This window comes from Aythya ferina, assembly GCF_964211825.1.
Source record: "Aythya ferina genome assembly, chromosome: 2".
Lineage (NCBI taxonomy): Eukaryota > Metazoa > Chordata > Aves > Anseriformes > Anatidae > Aythya > Aythya ferina.
In genome coordinates, this window is record NC_140297.1 from 158,071,677 (window position 1) to 158,096,870 (window position 25,194).

General features: G+C 38.6%; 1 pseudogene across 1 annotated transcript; it reads right to left on the minus strand.

Moving 5' to 3' along the window:
* Positions 1-15,588: 15,588 nt before the first annotated feature.
* LOC311432203 (coiled-coil-helix-coiled-coil-helix domain-containing protein 2 pseudogene) lies at positions 15,589-16,287 on the minus strand (annotated as a pseudogene). The gene has a single exon. The product of its transcript is annotated as a coiled-coil-helix-coiled-coil-helix domain-containing protein 2 pseudogene (transcript).
* Between the last annotated feature and the right edge of the window lie 8,907 nt (positions 16,288-25,194).

Here is a 25,194-nt window from a genome sequence, read left to right on the forward strand (position 1 = left end):
CCTTTCCTTTTTATCTTTTTTTGTTTGTTTGTTTGTTTTTGATTTTGTTTTCCTTTTTTTTTCTTTCCTTCTTTATTTATTTAGCTAAAAAAAAATGAAGAAAAGGGGTTTAACATTTTCTCATAGAACAATCTTCTTTTTGAAAATGTTGATAAAAAAACATGTATGTGGAATTTTACCTGTTTTAGCTATTTGTTATAGGCTATTATCCGTATACCTTGTAACAGGTTTGTTGCTTTGACTATAAGTCGGACTATAGCTGACTTAATATCAGTTAACCTATGATTCAGCTTGTTTTGACTTGTGGATTGGAACAGATGACCTCCGTAGGTCTTCTGTAAGCTAAATTTTTATGTGTCCAAGACTTACACTATTATAAAGTTGTTAAAATATTATTGGAATTGTTTCCCTTCCCTTCCCTTCCCTTCCCTTCCCTTCCCTTCCCTTCCCTTCCCTTCCCTTCCCTTCCCTTCCCTTCCCTTCCCTTCCCTTCCCTTCCCTTCCCTTCCCTTCCCTTCCCTTCCCTTCCCTTCCCTTCCCTTCCCTTCCCTTCCCTTCCCTTCCCTTCCCTTCCCTTCCCTTCCCTTCCCTTCCCTTCCCTTCCCTTCCCTTCCCTTCCCTTCCCTTCCCCGTATTTTGATATCATTTGATATCATCAATCTCAACAGCTTAAATGCATGAATATAAATTTGAAAATGCCCACAATCCTTGTGGTATTCAAAATCCATGTTGAATAATAAGCAAACATGGTGCTCTTTTCTTCTTTCTATTATTCCTGGCATAAGTAGAGAGATGTTATTTAGCTTTAAAGAATTTAAGATATGTTTTAATCACAGCCTTTGAATATATTTACAAAGAGAAAATACTTAATGTTAGAGCATACTTGGATCTCGTAGACTATAGTAAAATGCAGTGCACTGAATGGACATCAACAACAACAAAAAATGTAGCAATACGAGGTAAATAGAAGTGAAATGTGCATGTTGCTACTTTTCAACAATATTGGTAGGTGCCATTTTGAAGCACTGTGGAATCCAATATCATTCTGTAGCCTTAACAACAGGTTGTATGTCTTCCTGTTTAAAAATTTATCTTCCAGCTTAAACTCATATTGGTAGCTGGTATTCAAGAACCATTTTGTAAAGCTCCATACTGTATGGAATCCCAGAGTGTCTCTGTTTATGATAACGGTCTCTGGCAGCCTCACCAAAGTGCTCTTTCTTTGAGACATAAATATCTACTCACTCAAATGCAAGACATCCATCCATCTACCTAAAAGAAGTTCATACAAAAGAACAAAAGTTTGTTTACAAGGCATTTCCCCCAACAACTGTTTCCCTCTTTTTATAGACTTTCTTCTGCTCGAAGTTATTATTATTCACATGCCACACCATATTTCACACCATAGCATGTTTATTTGCAGCAATGTGCAATGTCCCAAGCAGCAAAGGAATCTGTAATTTACTGACTCTCTTTCCCCCCAGAGAGCCAATTGATCTCACAATGCTCCTTGGTGGCCTTCGGGCCAGCCTGATTAGATGCTTGTCCTGTTAGTGCCCAAGGTTTGGGCTAAAGCGCTGCACTGAGCTTGTTTAGAACTCATAATTCTCTGTGCCCATCTGATACTTCTAATTTATGTATGCTGGGTACAGGTTGTGTCCACACTTAGGAAGACCTATGGCTTTTATCCAGATTACCATCCTTGAACCAATGGGTCGGCTGCCTATTTATATAAATTCTCAGTCAGCCCCTGCAGTCAAACTAACCCAGGGACTCTAATGATGCTTTCAACCTTCTGATTTTGCAAATGATTTTCCCCAAGGCTGCTTGGTAGAAATGGTCTGGAACAACTTTAGAAAGGCTGGCATTTCTGGTATAATTTAGGGAGTGCCTCTCAACTGGTAAGGCCTGCTTTAGCGGTAAGTAATGGAAAATACAAAAACATCATGGAGCATCACTCACTCCTCTCAGAAGCTATGACAGTCCAATAAGCACAGCTCAGAGAGCAGTCCAGGTGACCATTTGGTAATTGTCTACTTTGAGGAGAGCTGAACTGCCCTCCCTTGGCTATATTTTCATTTATTACAATACGACCTTAGACACAACATACACATGTAGTCAAATTATGTACCTTAATCTCTAACTAGATTCTATCTGGAGGGATCTCCTTTAGTTGTATGTATAGCTATCTAATGCCACTGGAAATGCCATACTGCAGCCGAGGTGCTTATAAAAGCTAGCAGATATGACCATGACCCTTGAGAACCCACATCATTCTGGACAAGAAGATAGGAAGCTAGGTGGGAGAGGAATTGAGAAGGGGAATCATCAATTTGTCTTATCCGGGTGTATAACTATCTGAAGGGAGGTTGCAAAGAAGACAGAGCCAGGCCCTTGTTAGTGGTGCCCAGTGCCAGGACAAGAGGTAATGGGCACAAAGTGGAACACAAAAGGTCTGTCTAAACATTGGGTGGCACTTCTGTGCTGTGTGGGTGACAGAGCAATAGTACAGGTTGCCCTGAGAGGTTGTGGAGTCTCCTCTTTGGAGATTTTCAAAAGCCACCTGCTTTTGGTGGCCCTGCTGGAGCTGTAGGGTTAGACCAGTTGGACCCAGAGGTCCCTTCCAACATTAAACATTATGAAATTCTGTGATTCTGTGACAGGACTTCAGTGTAGTCTATGGGGTGAGGCTGTGATTCCAAATGCAGGCTTCTCCAATGAGATAAGATAGATTGCATCTACACTTTACTGAATTTATGAATCATTCCTCAACTATATAAAGGAACCTAGAGTAACTTGCTCTAAAGATGATGCTCACACAGAAAACACATTAAACTCTACCTTTAAGTTCTCTTTATAGTCAGTGAAGAGAGACACCTTGTCTAAGACTGGAATGAGCTGCCATTTGGAGGTGTTCATTTCTTGCACTGACTGCAGATAGAGCATAGCAACTTGCTCAGACTGAACATTAAATTGTAAATGGGTGGAACTTATACTTACAAAAGCAAAGATAAATTATTTTATCATCACTTCTTTTTTTCCCTAGCTTATTAGAAGGGCCTATGTCCTTAGGCTGGGTCAGATCACAGTAAAAGATGCAACAGGTAGGTGCCTTTTAACTTCCTAGACATAAAGGCAGCTTAAGAAGACAGGTAATCTTTTTATATGCTAAATAAATTCTATGATTCTATGATTCTAAATGTTAGGAAAATTTTGCTGTGTTTTCCATCATCACTTCAATTGTGAACAGTAATAAGTATCATATATAATATCTGTCAAAACACAGTTCTGACTGCAGGTATATAACTTATTACATATTAACTTATTACATAAGATGGTGTTTCCTAACAGCTCAAAAAAATATTGAAAATTTTGTGCCAAATTATGAATGATTTATTACATAGTGGTTAGGATTTGTGGAGATTTTAGAAGTTTTTATATCCAGCTGAGCTGTCTCATCCAAACAGAAGGAAAATCTAAAGAAAAGTGGTAACGCTAACTTAGAAACGTGTTGTATGTTTTAAAATGGGTACATCTGATATATAGCAGACAAGTATTTTGGTTCAATCCAAGTGAATAATTAGAAGCTTTTCCTGCATTCTGTTTGTGTACAAGGCACTAGCTAAAATTTAGCTTCACTCTTTATATCTCAAACAAGAAAAAACAACTACAAAGTTTGCATTCTGTTGATATGAAATTTAATAAAATAAAATATGTACATCAGTGCTAAGAGTATCCCAGATGCCTTTTTTTTTGTCTTGATAAACAAATGATATCAAAATGATAAGCAAATGATATCAAAAGTGTATCATACAACAGAATCCCCAACTCAGTCCTGCACTGGATAAAAAGATATATATATTTGATCAGTTCCAAATTTTCCAGCTTTCACTTTCATGGAGATTTTCTTGTTACATGTTTTGAAATTGGAACAAAGAAATAGCATAGCCCATCTTCTGTATAACATTCATATTCTGTCATTCTGTCCTCTCTTATTTATCATCCTACTGAGTAAAATAAGGAATACAATGAGTTTATCAGTCTCCTCCCATCTGAATTCAGAACCGTCTTTGCATTTCTCTGTTTATTGACTTTTGTATGGTAAGTGGTGTCTCTTCCGGAGTGGAGATGATGACTGCATTGCTCACTTGTACTTGAATAACCGAGAATTATGTCTATTCGCTTCAACAGAAATGAGGTGGGTATCCAGAGAAGTCCCATCTCCTTATTGATGGCCACTATATCAAGAATCACCTTTTATCACTTCAGTATCCAAGTACTCTCCTCTCATTCTCAAAGACTTTTACTTATTTTCCCAATATTCATTGCTGGTCCCAGAGACAGGCTGTGCATTATTAGTCAAGCAGTTATTTTCTGGGTCGTAATGATCTCCATTCATTCCGTTAAAGAACACTGGTGACAAAACAAGGTCAAAAAGAAGGCATAATCACAATCCATCTTAATTACCTGATTCAGAGCAGCTAAACCTGCAATGTAAAAGCTGGATCCTCAGGCTGGAGCTGTAAAGTTTTATCAGAAGATTCTTGCAGGGTTTTGACATTTACCATTCATGGACTTGAGGTATGACTAAATTGTTTGTCAAATCTAAATTTGGGAAACATTTTTCTGTGGAGAACATGACAGAGAGCATGGGTTACTTTCCTTGCAGTTTCACAAAGATCTGAGCACAGAACCTTTTAGTAACAGGCAGACTTAATCCTTATCTTCTATTTTCTGCAACGTGCATTGTAGGCACTGGATGACTCTTATTGCGTGCCAGCTTCTACTTGTTTCAGGTTTTGGTTCGGCAGGAGAGAAAATAAAATTGTGTAGACCAACTTGGCTTTCTCAAGATGAAGGGCACTGAATTATCGCCACTATAAATGAACAGAAGAGGACAAATTACCTAATTTCTTTTTTTTTTTTTTTTTTTTTTTTTTTTTTTTTTTTTCTTTTTTAAACCTCTGAAGCCTAACGAAAGGAGTTGTTGGTTTTGTGAGCTACTGCTTGATTTGTGGTCACAGATGTCTAAACCTTGTGTTTGTGAAATGAGGGACTGTGAAAACAATATTGTCTCCTCATCAGGCACAGAGACTGAACATCGGTTTATAGCTTCTTAATATCCCTGCTGCTAAATGGAAGATTTATGGGTATTCATTCATTTCATTCATTTCTTTTGTATCTCTGTATCTCATTGTACAGGGAAAAAAAAAGAAAAAAAGAAAAAAAAAAAGGAACTGTGTTTGATTCAGTGCAGATCTGTAAAAAGTATGGATTTGCATTTTGTCACACAACATATTCTCAACAAGAGGAAAAGTCATACGGCCATATTTATTGCACCAACTTCACTATCTCACTCCTCTCTTAAACAAAGTGTCTGAGAACAGCTAAGTTACATGCAGGACAGCTATGTTTCAAGGAGGTCTGAAATCATTTATGTTCAGGTAATTTTCTCAGTTGTGTAGAAAAAAATATATATAAATCTGTATTGCTTTTAAAATTATTGTGATAGATATTTTCCATTGTAATACTGCACCACCCAATATCTAAGTCAAAAATTCCCCAGGGGGAAAAGGCTGAGTAGAGTAGACTAGAGCATTAACGTGTTCAACATGCATGGATACCCTGACTGCATAATGCAGATTCACCTTTCTAAATTGTTGTCCTTGTGAACACAGGTTTCAAACTACATTTGTTCAGCAGTAACCACTCAATATCCTTCATTTAACATGCTTTCCAGTCTTTATTCAAATTTATCAGAGCCAGAGGCTTCTGTGCCACAGGATACTGAGTCTGTGCATCACTGTATTTCAGGGATACTGAATTTGAGATGAATAATTGCCTCACTGCAGTCCTCCTGTTTTTCACCTCATCAACTGATATAAATCACTGAAATTTATGTAGTCAGATGTCTTTTTTTTTTTTTTCTTTTTTTCCCCTACCAAGAAAATCATTATTTCTTCTCTTCAGTGTGAATTAATTTAGGAGTTCTTAGTATAAAAATTCAATGTAAGTTTTAATAAGACAATTATTAAAACAATGCAATAATGCTAATCACACAGAATCACAGAATTTTCTAGGTTGGAAGAGACCTCAAGATCATCGAGTCCAACCTCTGACCTAACGCTAACAGTAAGTTCAAGTAATAACACATTGTAATAACACATGGTGCACATTTTGACTTTTTTTCTCAGTTCTGGCTGAAGTGGTTTTATTCACATTGAAATTCAATCCACCTTCAAAGAGTTAACCTGCCATGTATATTGAAAATATAGCAACATCTGTATACCTCATTGATTTCCAGCCGTTGTCCCAGAATAACATCTTAATTATTTTTCTAGTAATTATCTTGAAACCTAATTATAAGATATAATTTGTAAAAGTTCCGGAGCTGGTATGCTATTATTTGCCAGAAAAATCATACTGCCTGGCTAACTTCTAATGACACATGAACTAGGTAGTGATGTCTCACTTATCCAAAAAAAAAAAAAAAAAAGGAAATAGAAAAAAAGAAAAAAAAAAAGAAAAAAAAACCAACAACAACAACAACTACTACCACTGATAATTCTTACAACATTATTTATACATTTCTTGAAGAGTATAGTCCTTACTCCACATTGAAAGAAAGGCACATGAAAACAAATTGTTGAGGGCTGAATATGAGAATTTTTCTCAGAAGACTGCTAGGACTATTATTCTTTTATATCCAAAGGAATTTTCATTGCTTAGAACATTTCAGACTGTGTGGGAAATCCTTTGGGAATACACTTCTCAGCTCTGCTTTGGTAACTGAGCATATTCTATCTGTAACTACTCACCACTGTGATAGGTAGTTGACAAATTCAGGGAGAGTCACTCTTCACAAAGGAGAGGAGACATACACTTTGCTCTAAAGATTCAAGGACCAATTTGCCTAAAATTGCTATTCAAACATTAAAATCTGATCGCTGCTCTCCACTGTGTAAGAACACATGCTGTGTGGCCTCATGCTCTTAGCCTTGCTGTTCTTATTGCTGTTTTTCAGACTGCCTGTACTGCAGAACAGAATTATTCAGACTGTATTTGAGAATAGATGAACTTGGCACATCTCACAGAGTAGCTGTGTGATTATCTTGATCCTTCAAACCAAGTGCATGAGAGTTGGACCTAAATTAAAGGATCAGGTTCATCTCCTGCAACCAGGTCTGGAAGCTAGGTCAAACTGATTGCTTGGTATAGACTTACAGTGGGAGGAAGAAAAAGCTAAGAGTAGAAGAGGACTATGAATTGCCTTCCCTTGTCACTGAAAAAATCTTAAAATACTGAAATATATAAATATTTGAATTCCAACATCTGTAAAACTGAGTGTTCTACTGCAAGGTAGATATGTCTTTGCCCTCCATGTGTGTGTATGTGTATTTAATTATCTATTTATTTATTTGGGTGGGGTTAGGTTAGGTTGGGTTGGGTGGTTGGGCTTGTTTTTTTTTTCTTCTTTCTTTTTTTTTCTTTTTTTTTTTTTTTTTCATTTTGTCAAAGCAGACAGGAACTGCTTTGACAAAGTGGAGATTTGAAATCTATTAGCAGAAGTTACTGTCTTAACATTTAAACTAGCCCACTCACTGGGACTAGAATATTACTGTGTATTTTCCAAGTTCTGGAAGGAGGTAAAAGCAGTGCATTGAGCATATAGTTAAATGTCAAAACATGTCCTATAATGTATTTCTTAGTAATGCTTTTTTTTTTTTTTTTTTTTTTTTTTTTTAATAAAAAGTACATAAAGAAGGGGGAAGAACACTATCAAATAACTTTCTGAACCCAAACGGAACATGGCTCTTTTAGAGAACTACAAAAGTATTTCTTTTTCTACTGCCCTCTCGTGACAACCTTTAGCGGGTAAGTAATACATCATCAGAGGTCTGTGCTTTCAGCAGCACATCTATTACCACAGATTGCTTTGAAGGAGCAGTGTAGAAGAGAGAGCCACAGTCATCAATTAAAGATGCTAGAAATGTGTCAACAGGTTCATGTCTGAGATTTCTCTCTAGCCTCAGAAAGTATGAATTGAAAAGCTCTGTCTGCTGAAACTTCAGTGCTTCTTGTGTGCCATGAAAATTTAGAATTTGCCCAAAAAATCTTGCTTACGACTTGTATTAATTATGCAACAAGATTCAATGTTTACTTTTAATAGATCTAAATATAAATTTAAGATGTTTTTAATGATACCATGAAAATTGAGAGTCCTGCTTTCACCATAGACTTTGATGCATAATTACTCACTTCCTTAAGAGTCCATACAACTGGTATCTTTATTTACATTGTGGGGTCTCAAGTAAGATATTTTACTAGTTATGGCATAGACACTGGAAAAAGAATGGGCATCTCCCGAGTATGAGTGTGTGAGGTATGATCTGAAGCCCAAGGCAGTGAAACGACAACCCTCCCCTCTCAGTCTTAATCATAGAATTACAGAATATCCCAAGTTGGAAGAGGACCACAAGGATCATCAAGTCCAACTACTGGCTCTACATAGGATTACCTAAAAATTATACTGTATGTCTGAGAGCATCATCTAAACACTTTTTGCACTCAGCAGGCTTTGTGTCTCCCTCTCTGCTCCTCCTCATCAGGAAGCTACAGGCTGCCATGAGGTGTCCCCTTAGTCTCCTCTTCTCTAGGCTGAACAAAGCAAACAATTTCAGATACTCCTCATACGTCTTCCACTCTGGATCCTTCAGCTTCTTTGTAGCCCTTCTTTGGACACTCTCTAGTAGTTTTAGGTCCTTAATATGGTGCCCGAAACTGCACAGAGTGCTGTACGAGAGGCCGCACCGGCACAGAGCAGAGTGTGACAACCCCTTCCATTGACTGACTAGCTGTGCTGTGCTTGATTCACCCTAAGATAAAGTTGGCCTTCCTGGCTCCCCATGGCCACAGCTCCCCCAGGAAATGTCCCCCTGCTGCGGCGTGGGCCCTCCCTGGGCTGCAGGGTGGAGATCTGCTCCAGCGGGGGCTCTGCAGGGCTGCCAGGGAATCCCTGCTGCCCGTGGGCCTGGAGCCCCTCCGGCCCTCCTCCTCCTGGGGCCTGGGCCCTTTGCTGCTTCTCCCTCGCCCTGGGCCTCCTCCTCGGCCTGTGCCTGCTCTGCCCTTTTGGAAATCTGGTTTCCTTGAGGCACCACCAGCTTGGTGCTGGGCTCAGCTGGGCCCACCATGGGGCCATGTCAGGCACCAGGCAGCCCCAGTATCTGCCCACAGAGGCCCTGCAGCCCCCAGCCAGCACCAGGCCATCAGTTTTTGGATCTGCAAACATTTGTAAAAGCTAGTAGTGTATGTTCCTTGGCCACATAATAGGACTGGCACTGAAAAGGTAGCAGTAAACCAGCCCTGGAGTTTGGTGACTGCTGAGGGAGATGATTTTGCAGTCTTTTTAGGTGGATCAAAGTGGTCCTTTACAAGACTGGATTTTACTTCTCTCCTGAAGCTGCTATGCTGGGTATCCAATTGCAAAGGTGCTGCTGAAAGTAATTTAATTTATTTTATTGTAATCACAGTTAGGAGGAAAATTCCCAGTTATCCTGTTGGCTGCATGCAAAAGACATTTTGGCTGAGCTGAAGAATGTTTAATGAGGAGCAGACTCATTTTGAGTAAGGTTATTTTATTTTATTTTCCATTATTTATTTATTTATTTTTCTGTTTCATACCTGAACTGACAAACTTCATCTTTCAGGTGCAAAGCACCATAATTAAGTTCAGAACATGCTGAAATCTGATGGTAAATCATCCAAAGTATTTCAGAGATTTTGCATATTCGGTTAGCATTCCTGTGCCTCTTAAGGTCTTACAGCTCTACCTTTCAGTTTTGAACCTCTGAATGACTGGAGGCAATGTAAAATGAAGATCCTTAGCACATACTGAAAAGGGAACTCTGACTTATGAAAGAACCACTCTGAACATCTTTATAACTTGATGTGTGACGAGTGAGGAGATTTTGCAGCTAAGTAAAACTCAAAAAACCTTGCATGTTCTTCCCTCATAAATATGGCTATCTCCAAACCTGAGTACAATAGGCAGATCAATGTCTGAAATCAAAGTTATATTCTACATTCTGCAATGGTTTTGAATAGTACCATCTCAGAGTATCCAAAAGCAAGGAACTTCTAGTTTTGTTTAACCAGCAGGACTTTCTGAAATGATCTGTCAAGACTAGCTGGAACACATTTACAGAAAGATACTCATTTTATTCTGAATAGCCAACACATCTGTACTTCAAGCACTATCCTCTTCCTAGTGGAAGTTTTCAAAATCCTTGACTTATTGCAAAGATCACTGCTTCCTGCATGCACTAGAATGCTGATTGAGATGACCTTACATATCTGCAGCCCATCAGCCTTTTCTCCTTTCTCTTGGGAAGGAGACTTGTTTATGAAATTATATTTTTTGATAGCAGTAACAGCCAGAATTTTGATTAGTCTAGCAGTTCACCATTTGGAAAAGGAACAAGAATGACACAGGAGCCAAAGTTTTAATTGCATTGGCAATTTGCCCCATTCATAAAGGATCGGGAAAAAGAAAGACTGCGGATGATCTCATATGCAGGTACTCAATGCATATGTATAGCTGGTGTACTCTATTGCAATAAACTTTTTTTTTTTTTTTTTTTTTTTTTACAGGTGCATTCCAAGTATCGATAGAGAAAGCATCTCTGTGAGCCAGTTACAGACTAACAACTTCCTTTTCAAGATATAGCACACAAAGTTGGCTACTGCTGTTCTTCTATGCATTTCAGAAAAGCATGGGTGATTAAGATGCAATGGAAACCCAACTTGTACATTGTACAACTACCTCATATTTCAGGATACTGTGCCTGTCAGGGCACCTATCCCAAAATCAATATAAAAAAGGTGTGGGAGCTGGAGAAAGAAAATTATTTTTATCCTCTCTGCTATTCTGAAAAGAATTGGGAAAAATCTTTATTCTGAAAGAAGAGTAAATATCAGAGCAGATTTGGGCATCCTGAGCTCACATGCCTTTTGATCTCACTGTTATCTGCCAGCTTTGATGCATCTCCAGTCCAATGGATTCACTCTGGAATGAAGAGAACCAGATTGGTCTGTGAGAGCTGAATGGCTGGTCCCCCTTGTGATGACCCATTCAGATTGCATCAATGAGAGACTGAAACAGATTGTGAGATTTCAAATCTCTCTACATACATCTGTCCTTTGTGTTTGGGCACTATCAATCCAAGAGGGTGGATATGCTGATATATGAGAATGTGTGTGTGTGTGAACTGACAATGTTGATAACATCCAAGAGGTGAAGGCATAACTCTCAGATTGGATGTAACAGGTATCTCCCTTGAAATCATTATGAATCAGTGAATTACTGCTGCAGCTGTGGTTATTAATAAAACATCAACAACCAAATGTCATTAAATTTGGTCTGGAAACTGCAACGTGTAATATCCTTACATGAAAAAGCCAGTTATTTACAATAAGTTTAAGATTCCAACATGGGGCCTAATGCAATTAGTCGAAATCATTTTGAAAATAGCCAAGAATCCCTAGGACATCTCAAAAGGCTAAAAGAAATCTAACTAGAGTTAAAAAATTGCTATTAATGACCCTGCTGTGATGGAATAAAATAGAATCTGCTTCTCCTTGCAAAGTGAACAAAACCAAAAGGATATTATCCCTGCAGTTAATTCCATGGTCATAATTCCTGAAGGAAATTTTCTGATTTCCTCCCTGGTAAATACATTTTCCTCCACTAATTTGACTTATATCTTGAATAAAGTGCCAGCTTGCTTGAAACATCGCTTTGCTGGTTACAGATTTCAGTAATTTAATCGTTTTTTTTTTTCTGTTTTGGAAAACAAAGGAGTTTTTTATTGTTGTTGGTGGTGATGGTGGTGTTTGTTTTTTTTTTTTTGATTTATTAATTTGTATAACTAAAATGTATTTAAAATTTAATGCATTCTACACACACACCAAATATATATATATTTTTTTTCAGTGGGGTTATTAAGAAAAATCAACAACAGCATCCTAAGCACATTTAAGAGAAGTTTAATTTATCATTATTATAAGAAACACATCTTTTGCTTAAGGTCACTCAATAAGATACAATATTTGTTGCTTTTCAATTTCTTAGAATCTTTCTAAGATTTTTTTTATAATGAGTGTGAAGATATTTTTTTATTCTTAGTTTTATTTTTTCCCAGGTCTCTGCCTCAAGCTGAGAAGTTTTGCCTAGTTGACTTTGTTTGATTGTTATTTTATATTTCCACACAGGAATATAGTAACAGTTTTCAGCAGGAAAGTTAGAGGAAAATGTGTTGCTTTTTTCAATATTTAAAAAAAAAAAAAAAAAAGGTTGGCTATACTGTTAATAAGTTTTCGCAGTCTGTACTGGCTTGGAATTTGTCAAGAGACTTGCTGCTGTTTGAGTGTGTGACTGAGTGTGTGACTTTTTTTATCTGAAAATCCATGAAAAAATAATTATATTCAGACAATTTCTTAGCTCTCTGTGAGTAGAAGAGAGCTGTTAGGTACTCCATTTTCACTGAATAGTCAGTTAACTCCCACCATTCCTAAATGAACTCCACAGAGGTTGCTCATATACTTTCTTCATATGAAGTCCTGTTAGAATCCAGAAAGGAAGATTTTTTGTAGTTGTTTTTCCGGTGATTTGTCAAGTGTTTTGGTTGTGCTCAGCTCTTAGAAGAAGGAGGAAGACCCTTGAATGGAAAGCAGAAAAACAGAATCTCATGGGGGGTTTCTAAAAAAAGATTGAGTAATGGTTTGGAGAAGCGACATAATAGGTTTGATGTGTGTAAAGTGGATAGAAATAATTAAATTATTAAGGTGATGGAGCAGGAGAGTCCCTCATCAAGTGAGATTTTGGGTACAGTACCGAATGCAGATGCACAGTGTTGCCATCAGTGGGGATGGACATCAACTCCAAATTGTAAATATGCAGGTGTAGGTCTCATTACCCATGCTGGCAGCCTAATTATACTTTCTGATATTATTTGTAATCAGATGACTTCACAATTTCTTCCATAAGATCTGTGCCCTCTTCAATGCGGAATTGATGGATCCAGTTTGGGGATATATCAAGGTACTTAAAGGGTCTCTTGTCTGTGTGATCCTCATAGCATTATTTACAGAAAATGGAATTTAAATGAAGTGGCAGGCAAAGGAAAGTGTATAGGAAGAGAGAGGTTGGCCTCCAGGTACACAAAACTGGGAGCTATCCTGAAGGAAGGGATGGCTTCCCTGCCTCTGCCACTGAGTGTATTGCTTGAATTCAATATTTGCCGCTGACTACATCTTCTTCATTTTCTGAATGGAGAGTGACATTCGGGGACTGATTTGCTTTTAGCTAAGCTTTCTCAGCTACAGCAGAAGCTCATTGGAATTTGCCTTTGAGTATACCAGATTGCTACATACTCTGGAAAATCCATATGTCAACCTCTCAGGTAAAAGTACCACAAAACAGTGTTGTAAATGTATATGTACGACATTTATAAAACCTTCTCAACTGATCTCCCCCCTCATGTCTATAGATGACCTGTGTACTTCTTTTCCCTGAATTATTTCTTTCCTTTTTCAGCCTCTGCTTTGTCAAAAAAAATGCACAGGTAAGGTACTTCTTTTTTTTTATTATTATTCTTTTTCTTTTCTTTTCTTTTCTTTTCTTTTCTTTTCTTTTCTTTTCTTTTCTTTTCTTTTCTTTTCTTTTCTTTTCTTTTCTTTTCTTTTCTTTATTTATTTATTTTATTTTAGTTTGTTTGTTTATTTGTTTGCTGAAACTCTTTGGACTTCTACTTTTTTCTTTTCTGTGCTAGAGCTTTCAGAGAAGAGTTTATTATTATTATTATTATTGTTATTATTTTTCAGTTATTAATTAATTAATTAATTAATTTTTAACTTCTTAATTCCTTAATTCTGTCACTCAGTTCCACTTAAAACTATTCCCCCAAATATTTTGCTGGCTTCTCAGATCTCACAGAGTTCACAGAAGTTCTACTGTGGATTCCCACTCAGTTGTCAGGTGTAATCCTTCTTCTGGTAAACCAAATGAAATATATAGAGAGAGAGTTTGCTGTCTTGAGCTTCAGGCTGGTCCTCTTAATGATCTTGTCTGATGCAGCTAATATTGACAGGGTATCTGCTACTGTTATGATATCAGCACTGACCAAGTCTCTCTCTCAGGGCTCTTTTACCTGTGCCAGGACCAGAACACCCTCCATTCTCTCAGTCATTATATTAGGCTTCATCATTTTATAGGACCCTGGGTGCCCTTGTGAGCATTTCAGCATCTTCTCTGCTCAATATCTCTCTTTCTTCTGAACTCATTTATTGCAGCTAAGAATTTGTGGACTCTTGCTTGTGAGCAGCACTTGATGGTATATGACGAGTCAAACATTCAGTCACTCAAACATTTGGTCTGCCAGCATGGAGAAGGATATAAAAAGATCCCAAATATCCCCCAAGACCACCTCCCATATCACATCGTATCTTCTTTGGCTCTGCATTGTTCTAATGTCCACATCATTCAGTCTGGCTCAGGATTATGTTTCTCCCCATTTCAGCCTGCCAGAATCACCCTTAAGCCACAGATTCACATGTGTTGCTATCTTTTATCAATAAAGACCTTTCATGGCTGCTTCTCTTCTTCATATCATGATATCTTTATGGAGAGGGATGGTTTGTAGTTCCTTTCTTGCTCATTGTAATGATCTGAACTTGTAATTTCAGTTGTCAGATGGAATTTGGCTCTAACTCCCACTAACCCTGGAATCCAAAGATGGCAGTAGTCAGCCTTACTCCTTCTGCACTCTTTTTAGCTTTTTTCAGAGGAACTCCTCTCTTGGGTATATCTTGAACCTATCTTCAATCCCAAGAAGACCTCAGTTTTCCTTGGTTCTCCTCATATAACTGCCAGGGATATTTAGATGAGCTTGGTCCCTGACTTTTTTTTCCCTTAGCTTGCTCTTATTTTTTCTTATGTAGACAGCTTTGGAGCTGTCATCCGAGAACTTGTGCCTGGTGAAGAATCAATGGTTGAAAAACTTACTATCATATGTATATTTTTTATGAAATGTTTCCCTTTAATCCTCCCGTTATTGTGGCAAAAAAAAAAAAAAAAAAAAAAAAAAAAAAAAGCAGTTCCAAAGCCATTAACCTGGTGATTAGGAATCATAGAATCATAGAATCATAGAATATCCCGAGTTGTAAGGGACCCATAAGGATCATCAGGTCCAACTCCTGGCACCGCACAGGTCTGCCCAAAAGTTTAGACCATGGGACTAAGTGCACAGTCCAATCGCTTTTTAAATTCAGACAGGCTTGGTGCGGTGACTACGTCCCTGGGGAACCTGTTCCAGTGTGTGACCACTCTCTTGGTGAAGAACCTCTTCCTGATGTCCAGCTTAAACTTCCCCTGCCTCAGCTTAACACCATTCCCGTGGGTCCTATCACTGGTGTTTACAGAGAATAGATCACCTGCCTCTCCGCTTCCCCTCGCAAGGAAGTTGTAGACCACAATGAGGTGTCCCCCTCCTTTTTTTTTAATTCTTTTTTTTTTTTTCTTTTATTCTTGTATTTTATTTTTGTTTATAGTTCATTTCACTTTATTCTTAGTTTTTCCATTTTGTGCTAAATTAATTTGCAGCTTAAGTTTTATCGCACACAGAGGCTATGGCAGAAATCAAGCCACAAGGGCAACAGTGTGAATATACAAACTAACAAGATATTAGACAGCTTTAGACTATTACTGAAGCTTTTTCATTCATAGGTCAGTTCTTGTAAGACGGTCTTCATCAACCTTGTTCTGGAGGCTTAAGCTAAACCATTAGCAAACCTGCACTGCTTCAGTACTTCAGTGAAGCCCTCACACAGCTTGAGGTCAATCTGGTTCTGCGCACACTCCAGGAATTGTTTCATTTCATACTGGCATGGAGTAAACTGCTGCTGCTGCTGCTGCTGCTGGTAGGCAGGTTGAGCTGCTTGGGATTCCTGATAAGTGATATCAGGCCTCTCAGCTTCTGAGCTGCTTCCCTCTCCAAACCCTCCTGTGAGTGCGTGGCTGATGGTGTAGCCTACAGCAGAGCCTATGGCAACCCCTGCCACAGTCGTGGCCATCTGCACCATCAGGCCAAGCTGCTTCGGCGCAGAAGCACCCACGGCAGAGGCTGGCACTGGGGCCCAAGTAGCAGATGCTGGCGCTGATGCTCTCATGTTTGGCACCCGGCTGGCAGGGGGTGCCCCGCGGGATGTGCGGTTGCAGCCACCCCACAGCATGACAGTGGGGAGCAGACCACAGGCTGACCTCTCAAGGGCACCCAACACCCGCCAGGCATGATGGCCTGGAAGGGCATATCTGGAGACAAACAAGCACAAGCAACCTGTTCCTGAAATCTATCCAATATATCATTCTGACTAGCGGCCTGTATATGTAAGTTCATGTTCCCACAGGTAGCAATGCTACACAAATAATGCAAATGTAGTTATATGGGCCTATGTGTTACTCTTTCCTAACCACGTTTCTGTTTGTGTGTGTCCATGTTCTACATAGGCTTTTTGCCTTCTACTCTCAGTAAAATTACCTTGTGGGCTGCTTACAAGCACAAATTTCAAAAGAATCCATGATAACAGACTAAAATATAGGGAGAACAGAATAATTTTAGAAAGAACTGTGTGTAACTTCATTTATATTAAAACCAGGAAAGGGTCAGAGAACAGTAACAACATGAACAAAGCTAAGGAACAACTTGGACCTATAGAATAATCTTCTGAAGGATTCTTCAGCCTGGAAAAGATGTAAATGAGACGAAATTTAGTGTGAATGTGAAAACATAGGAATGGCACACAATGGTTGTGTGAGGGATTTAAGTGTAGACTGAAAATTGGTCTGCATCTTGAGGTCAGAGGAAAAGAGAGTCCTCTGGGGCACTTATTACCCTTAGCTTGCCTGATTCAGGTTTGTGATATAAGCAGAAGAAAAAACAAGATCATCATACCTGCAAGAGATGTTTCAGTAGGTACTGACTACTCCTTACTGACTGCATAACCATATGGAGGAATCATTTACTGCTATGTAGATATTTACAGTGTAGGTGTCTACATCTGAACTCTGTCCCTTCCAAACTTTCTTTACAATGAATGGAGAGTGAGTCAATTAACTTAGATAAGTCTAAGACATGATTCATCTCCTCCTAAAATAGCTAGATAAAATAGATCAGACTGACTGCACCCTCAACAGTCCCATTTATTTTCATGTACTGTGGAAGGGAGACCAAGGCTCAGACATAAAAATCTACGCTGCAATTAAAAGCAGTGAGATCAACCTTTTCCACCATGTCCGAAAGCCCTGGAGACACTGATTTCTGTAGCATTTACTGCCTGCTTGACTTCAGCTGTCCAAGCAATTAAGCACATAAAATAGGAGCTGTGGAAAGACCAAGACTTTAAATGTCCCCTTCACTTTGAGACAACCAGCTCCAAGTCCAGATGAGGGATAGTGAGTGCTGCTTGCTGGATGTTGTGTCTTTGCTAGAAGGCAGGCTCTCATCAGGCATATTGTCCAATCTAAGACTGTTTAAGAGGTTATATCCCTCCTTCCACATCCTTTTCTTAACATGACCCTGTTCCTTTGCTAGAAAGTATTGCAATTTCAGGTCTGTCTGTGTAACTCTCGTGGTGTTACGCTACAACCAATTCTGTCAGAGCATTAATGTGCAGTTTGCTGGAGTCAAGCTGATAAACACCCAATATGAGCTGGGAGCATGGCAGAATATCTGATACTAGACTGAATAACTTGACTGTTTTGTGTGATTTATTTATTTATTTATTTATTTATTTTTAATGTGTGAGTGAACATATACAGAAAACTGAGTAAAAAGCAATACCAACACCAGACTGAAGTGACCATCTGATGACTTGAGAGAGAAATCTGCTTTAACAAATATCACAGAAACTGCATTTCCCCTTTTCATATGTGTGCTGGACAACCTAAGAATCACAAAACTCAAACTTTCTTGAGTACGTATTTCTGGCAGTTAAGAAATTTACTTCATTACTGAAATGGGGAATTAATGTTTCAAATACCTGATACTCATATAATTGCACATGCATACAAAACAATGAGATACATATTAATTCAGAGTGACATTCCAGAGAGTCAAGCTGTAAAAGCTAATGCAGCAAGTTCTTCTGTATTTTCTCACACAAAATAAAATATTTCAAACTTTGATCTTTCTAATATTTGAAAGGTGTCCAGGAATTGCAGTGACCATCCATTTCTCCTCCATGAGAGACAGCAAGTTTGCTAAACAGGATATCTAAGATACAGAATAGTAACTGAGCAGTGTTAGCAGAGTTGATGCCTCTATAATGTCAGGACAGCTTAGCTTTACATCAGGACACAATTCTGAGAATTTTTTTCTGGCTGTTTGCAGGGTTTTCAAATTAGGGTTGAATAAACTCAGTTCCTGGCTATGTTAGGACCTTAATGAATAAGAGCTGGCAAAATCTCAACCTTTCTCTTCCAGAAATGGTATATTTTTAGTGAGTTTAACTACTAAAAATTTCTTATCTTTTCTCATTTTCTGTTAAGCAGAGAGAAAGAAGATAGATGGTAAGGATATAACTTAACATTAATTTAATTGACACCGCTATTTCTTAGTTTTGATGCACAAAGTATCCAGCTTCTGCTATATCTGAACGCTCACACTGCTATTATCTCTATTATTCACAGACAACACCAAGTTAGGCAGGACTATTGATCTGCTTGGGGTAGGAAGGCTCTGCAGGGGGATCTGGATATGCTGGACTGAGTCCTATTCCATGATATTCGGAGGGGCTAAGTGCTGGGTTCTGCACTTGGATCATAAAAACCTGATGTAGTTCCCCAGGCCTGGGGAAGAGTGACTACAGAACTGCTCAGCAGAAAAGGACCTGGTGGTGCTGTTGGCAGCCAGCTGAATATGAGCCAAGAGTATGCTCAGGTGGCCAAGAACGCCAACAGCATCCTGGTTTGTATCAGAAACAGTGTGGCCAGCAAGACCAGGGAAGTGATTGCCCCCTTGTATGTGACACTGACGAGACTTCACCTTAAAGATTGTGGTCAGTTTTGTGCCCCTCACTACAAGATAGATTTGAGTTGCTTGGGCATGTGAAGAGAAGAGCAGCAAAGCTGCCAAAGGGACTAGAAAACGAGACTTGTGAGGAGCTGCTGAGAGAACTGGAGTTGTTTTGTCTGGACAAGAGGAGGCTGAGGGGAGACCTTATTGCTCTTTACAACTGAAACAGTCTCAGTTGTGCCAAGAGAGGTTTAGATTGGATATTAGGAAGACTTTCTTCATGGAGAAGGTGGTGAAGCATTGCAACAGGGTGCCCAGGGAAGTGACGGAATCTCCATCCCTGGAGGTATTGTGACAAGGTGTGCAAGTGGCACTACAGGACATGGTTTAGTGATGGGAATTGATACGTCAGACTGATGGTTGGACTTGATGATCCTGAAGGACTTTTCCAACTTAGATGATTCTGTGATTCAATTATTATGGTATTTTGAGGATGCAAATATTGCAGCATTAGGAAATAATGGCATATTACACTAACTGTTCCCTTTAAGAGATTCTAATAATGGATCCCCAGCAAGTTCTTCATTTAATTCATCCTGTTCTGAGGAGGAGGAATGATATACTCTGAGGCATTTTTAAAAATAAACTCCCAATATGCTAAAGTCTTTGTGTCTTTCCAAAGTTTGAAATTAGTAAAACTGTGAGCAAAATAATGGCATTTGTATCTACTCTAAAAGCCTTTTCCCACCTAAAATTGGTCAATAATTGCACAGCATGAGATAAAATCAATAGCTGTTCTTACTGAAGCAGCTTCTAAACAAAGCCTTCAAACTTGCTAATTTGTTAATGAATCACAACTGGAATCACTGGAACAGATTTGTAGCTGGTGTAGGTTTCAGTGATGCTTAGCTGATTTACTTCTGCTGAAGTTCCCTTCTCCATGCCACAGATGTGTTACAAACTTTTCTGAAAGTCTGGTCTCTCTTCATTACTATTAACACCCCTAAACACACCCCAAAGTGTGTGTATGTCCCCAGAGTGGATCTCTGTGCATTATTGCACCTAGTAGATGGTAGTAATGATAGTGGTTTTAGTTTGTACCTGACAATCTCTAGATCTCTAACTAACATCTCTGGTCTTTTGGGATCTTCTCAGCAAGTGATAAGCTAGTGTGTCCCATTGAACTGGGTTTCTTTTTTCTCTCTTTAGTTTTATTTCCTCTGAGCCATGTATCTCCACTGTGGGAACTTTCCCCACAGAAGGACAAGACCTTGATCTCTTATGACAAGACATGATCCAGATAATTTTTTTTTTGTTTCAGAATATATCTATATGCATTTGGACTGTGCAAAGATTCCTAGAAGACTGTGATAATAGCTGATGAAAATAGTTTAAGACCATATGTTGCTCTAAAATTGAAGGATCTTAGACATAACCCAGCATACAACTGTGCTTGTGGGAATGCAGTCTTAAAAAATATATATAATAATAATAAAATAAAAAATAAACAACAACAACAACAACAAAAAAATGGATGTAAGTCCTAATCTTATTAAAATTTGCATAAGGACAAGTGAAAAACACATTGAGAAGGCTTCCAGAGACTCTGATCCATGGCTGTGAAAACTTTTATCAATATCTCGAAGAGTTCTTAATCATTCTGTGATTCTGTCAAGAGCCAAGTTGTAAGTACTACTTATCATACCCCAACAGCACAGCCATTTAATTGTTGATTGTTATCCATACTGGCATAATGGTCACCACTTGGGGATCTGTTCTCCTAAGGGACAGACTAATATTGGAAAATTCAGACTGTGATAACTATATGTATTAAAACAACTCATCCAAAAGCTGTTGGGTTTACTCTTATGCTCATGCTCCTGAAGTAGAGTGGTACCATTTCTTGCCTGGAACCTGTGGGGTGCCTAAGAAAACATTAGGCGAAGTCCAGCTTCTGCTGCATGAAGGGCATGAAAGGAACTTTACAGAAGATCATGGATTCATAGAACCATAGAATCATATAAAGGTTTGCACTGTATTGGAAGGGACCTTTAAGATCATCTAATTCCACCCCCCCATGCCATGGGCCAGGACATCTTCCTCTAGACCAGTTTGCCCAAAGATGCAGATATTAGTATTGTTGCTCCATACTTCACCTCTGTCCTAGCTCAGGTGTAGCAGTCTATTCTGGTTGCAAAAAATATTTGTAATAAAACAGGTGTCTAGCTAAAACCCCTGAGAAATACTAGGAATACCTCTGCAGATGTTAATGAATTTTGGGTAACTGAGTGAGTGAATGTATATGCAAACTGTTGTTATTAACATTTAAAACAAATGTGGCATCTTCAATTACATATTAAAAATCACTGAAGTGTTTACAGGTAATCTTTCTTTTTTCTTTCTTCTGTTTGATTCAGAATCTGTGATTCAATCAGGCATGGATCTTTTCTCATGTGTTGTATTCTTATTTTGTTCTTATAAATTGTGTTCTTCCTCTGCTGCTCTTGCTTCTGTTTGACAAGCCTGGAAATAGTTAGGTTGCCTAGAAAATTCAGCATCATTTCACACATTATCCTCTATAGAGTTGAGCTGTATCATTAACAGTAAAATATTTCATATTTCTCCCTGTGTATATACAATATAGATATGCTCACCAGCCCTCGATGGAGTTATAAAAAGCCTTCACTTGCCCTCTGTGACCTTGTCACCACAAATTGCTTTTAGAATCCGTGCCATTTGAACAAACACAGCAATTCACTTTCATGTTCCTGCAAATGCTAAGGAAAACAAACAAACAACAAAAAAAAAGTGCTACTGTATGCAGTATCTGACTGGGATCATTCTCACTTTGACACACACTTTTCCTCACTTTCCTTTGAGGGTAAAGTTCAGGAAATTCACAGTACTGACAAGCAACAGTTTCTGCTCAATCACACTCTCTTGGAAACATCTGCACTGCTTGGACTCAGAGAGTCTGTACTATTAGGAAACTTGTTCCATGCCAAGTTATCAAATGAGCTCATGTTCTTCTCCACAGGATGACTAAGCTTGGGATGAAGCAGCTTTTTTGGAATGGCCTAAGGGTTTTCAGGTTTAACAGCAGATAGGTCTTGATGGCAAGCTTGGGCTGATGTTTATCTGACTGAGGTAGACTTTTGTTTACTGATATGGAGCATCCAAAGGACTTCCAAACTGCTAAGTACTGTGATGGACAAAGAGCTGGTTGTGACTCAAAGCTGTGCTTTTGTGGTGATGGGTGCAAATCACTTCTAATGCACTATTAACACAGGAGTAGCCCATAGATGGAGGGAAGTGATGAGTCCTCTTATTCACCACTTGTGAGGCCTCATCAGTAGTACTGTGTCTGGTTTTTGGCCCCTCAATAGAAAAGATCAACAAACCTTGAAGACTCCAGCAGCGAGTCACCAAAATGGTCAGCGGACAGAATGCATCAGGGGAGCTCAGGGAGCTGGGTCTGGTTTTCCTGGGGACAAGAGGACAGTGGTCAGATCTAATAGCTGTCTTCAATTATCAAGTAGATGGTTATAGAGAGGATGGAGACAGAGTTGTACTGTGAAAGGACTGGAGATAATGGACTTAATTAATCACAGGCGAAATTTGTGTTTGACACAAAGTAAAAATTCTCTACAAAGTACATGATAAAATATTGAAACAGAGCCCCAGCAGGTTGTGATGCCTCTCCTTCCAGATGTTCAGAACAGAGCTGCATAAGGCCCCAAGATATCTGATCTATGAACCTTGCCATGCTTTCAATACAAGACTGGTCTGGTGACCTCCAGAAGTCACTTGCAACTGAAATCAATTCATATTTCTATATCTCAGGAAAAATTAATAACTTTATTGAAAAACAGTGGTTATTAGGTCGAGTGAACTTTTAGATCATCCAGAGGTAATAGCCTCACAAATACCTGCAGCTGAAATGACCACTCAGAGAATCACTTCTGTCCTCATTGCATCTCACAGATAACTACAGGTGGTGGATAGATTCACCGTTGTTTCACAGGGGCCTTCATATTCATCTAGATAAAGACTGAGAAACCAACACCACTTCAAAAAACATCCTGGATTCTCCTGAGTTTCCTGGCTACTCACTGAATTTTCTTTGACATCTGATACACTCACAGGCTGGTCTTGCAGTTATAGGTGTTATGTAGACTCTCCTTTTATTCATCTACTGTAATCATAATTCAGAAATCATCAGTCATATTCCAAAACTCATTTTTTCTTCTAAGTTTATGGGAACAACATTGTTTAAACTACTTTATTCAAAAGATTTTTACTAAGAAGTCATTCCTAAATTGTACTTTCAAAGCCCACGATTTCAAGATTTGTGACAGGTATTTAATGCCTAAGTAAGAGAAAGCGAGACATTCACATTTTGGGTTTTATTCAGGAAGGTGTGAAGACATACACTGCCATATATCCACACTGTTAGATACAAATGCCAGATACTCTTTATATTTGCTCATAATGTTTAAATATAGACTCCAACTGAAAAAGAGAAATTACTGGTTGCAGAAAGTTTATTTTAATTTATGTGGAGGAAAACAAAAACAGTAACAAAATAAAATACAAAACAACATGAAATTGAAGAAAGAAACCCTTGGGACTGCAAAAGAAAGGTGATTGCCATTCTCTTATTGTTACCAGATCTCAGCAGAGTACAAACCAGGCCATCTAGGTGGGAAGTGGAAGTGTCCTTATATTTCTGACAATGGAGTCATGCACTCATGTCTTGGCTTTCTTTCACAGCTCTGCTCTACATTGACTTGTGTTTTGTTTGTTTGCTTGCTTTTCTTATATTTTTAGAACTTATGTCTTCATTGATTGGAAAAAACAAAAACAAAAACAAAAACAGAAAAAAAAAAAACACACACACAATGTAGAAGCCCTTATATTGGGAAGATCTGTTTAAAATGACTGATTTTATTTAACGTATTAGTCATCTAGAGAGGAAATACTTTATAGCAGAAGTGTTTCTCTACACTCATGCAACCACATTGGCTTCTGTGCGTACTTCCCTGCTCTGCGTAAACATTGAAGACTTTTTGGAGCTAGCTCAGGGATCGAACCTGTCCTCTATGGTCTAGTGGAGACACAAACCATTACCCTGCCATATAGAAAAAAGCATGATGCTGTTTCCCTTACTCCTTTTTCCTGTGTATCCGGCTAGATCAATTTCTTCTGTGTGCTCAAATTCCCACATCAGGGACTTGATCCTTTCCTTTTTCCTGTCATGACTTAAAATATTCATGGTCTGCTCCTGTGATTATATGTTCCTGACACAGCCTAAACTCCCAGTCTTTTGCTTCTGTAGCTCTTTAGCAAACAGAGGTTGCATAAAAGAAGGAATTTCAACCCAGATTTTTTTTGGCTGAGAGGTATGGCCACAGGTGCCTGAGTTATTCAATGTCAGTGTAGCTGCACATATGAATGGCTGCTGGCTCAGATCAATAGCCTGTCTAGCCCCATATCCTCTGTGACAGGGTCAATAGTATATGGTATCTAGGAAAAGTACTGGCTACTTTTTGTTATGCATTCCCCTTATATTCCCTGAGCACCCAGAAATGATGTATTAGGGATGCTAGAGGGTCTGTCTCTGTCTAATCATTTTAGTATCCATTTATGGACCTGCTGTCCAACAATTTGTTTAATTTCATTTTGAACTTCTGGTCCTGTCTGCCTCTGTTCTGTGGCAATGATCTGAAGATTTTAACTACTCACTGTATAAAATAAACTACTTTCTTTTACATTGTTTACCATGTTTTACTGAGGGCTCCCAACTCTAGCATGGTAGGATTTGTTACATTGAGCTTATCCTTCACCACATCTGTCCCTATAAGGTTCCATTCCCTTTATCATTTTATCTACCTTTCTCTATACCAGTGACTCCACTGAGATGCTCAGACATGAACCACATAATACCAAGTAATTATACAGTGACAAAAGGGCATGCTTTGCTTATTCTGATGCCTAAATTGGTGGGTTTTGTTTGTTTGTTTGTTTGTTTTGTTTTGTTTTGTTTTGTTTTGGCTGCCATTGCAGATTAAGCTTGTGATTTCAGAGTTGGTTATCCATAGGTTCAAGATTGATTTCCTGAGTCATA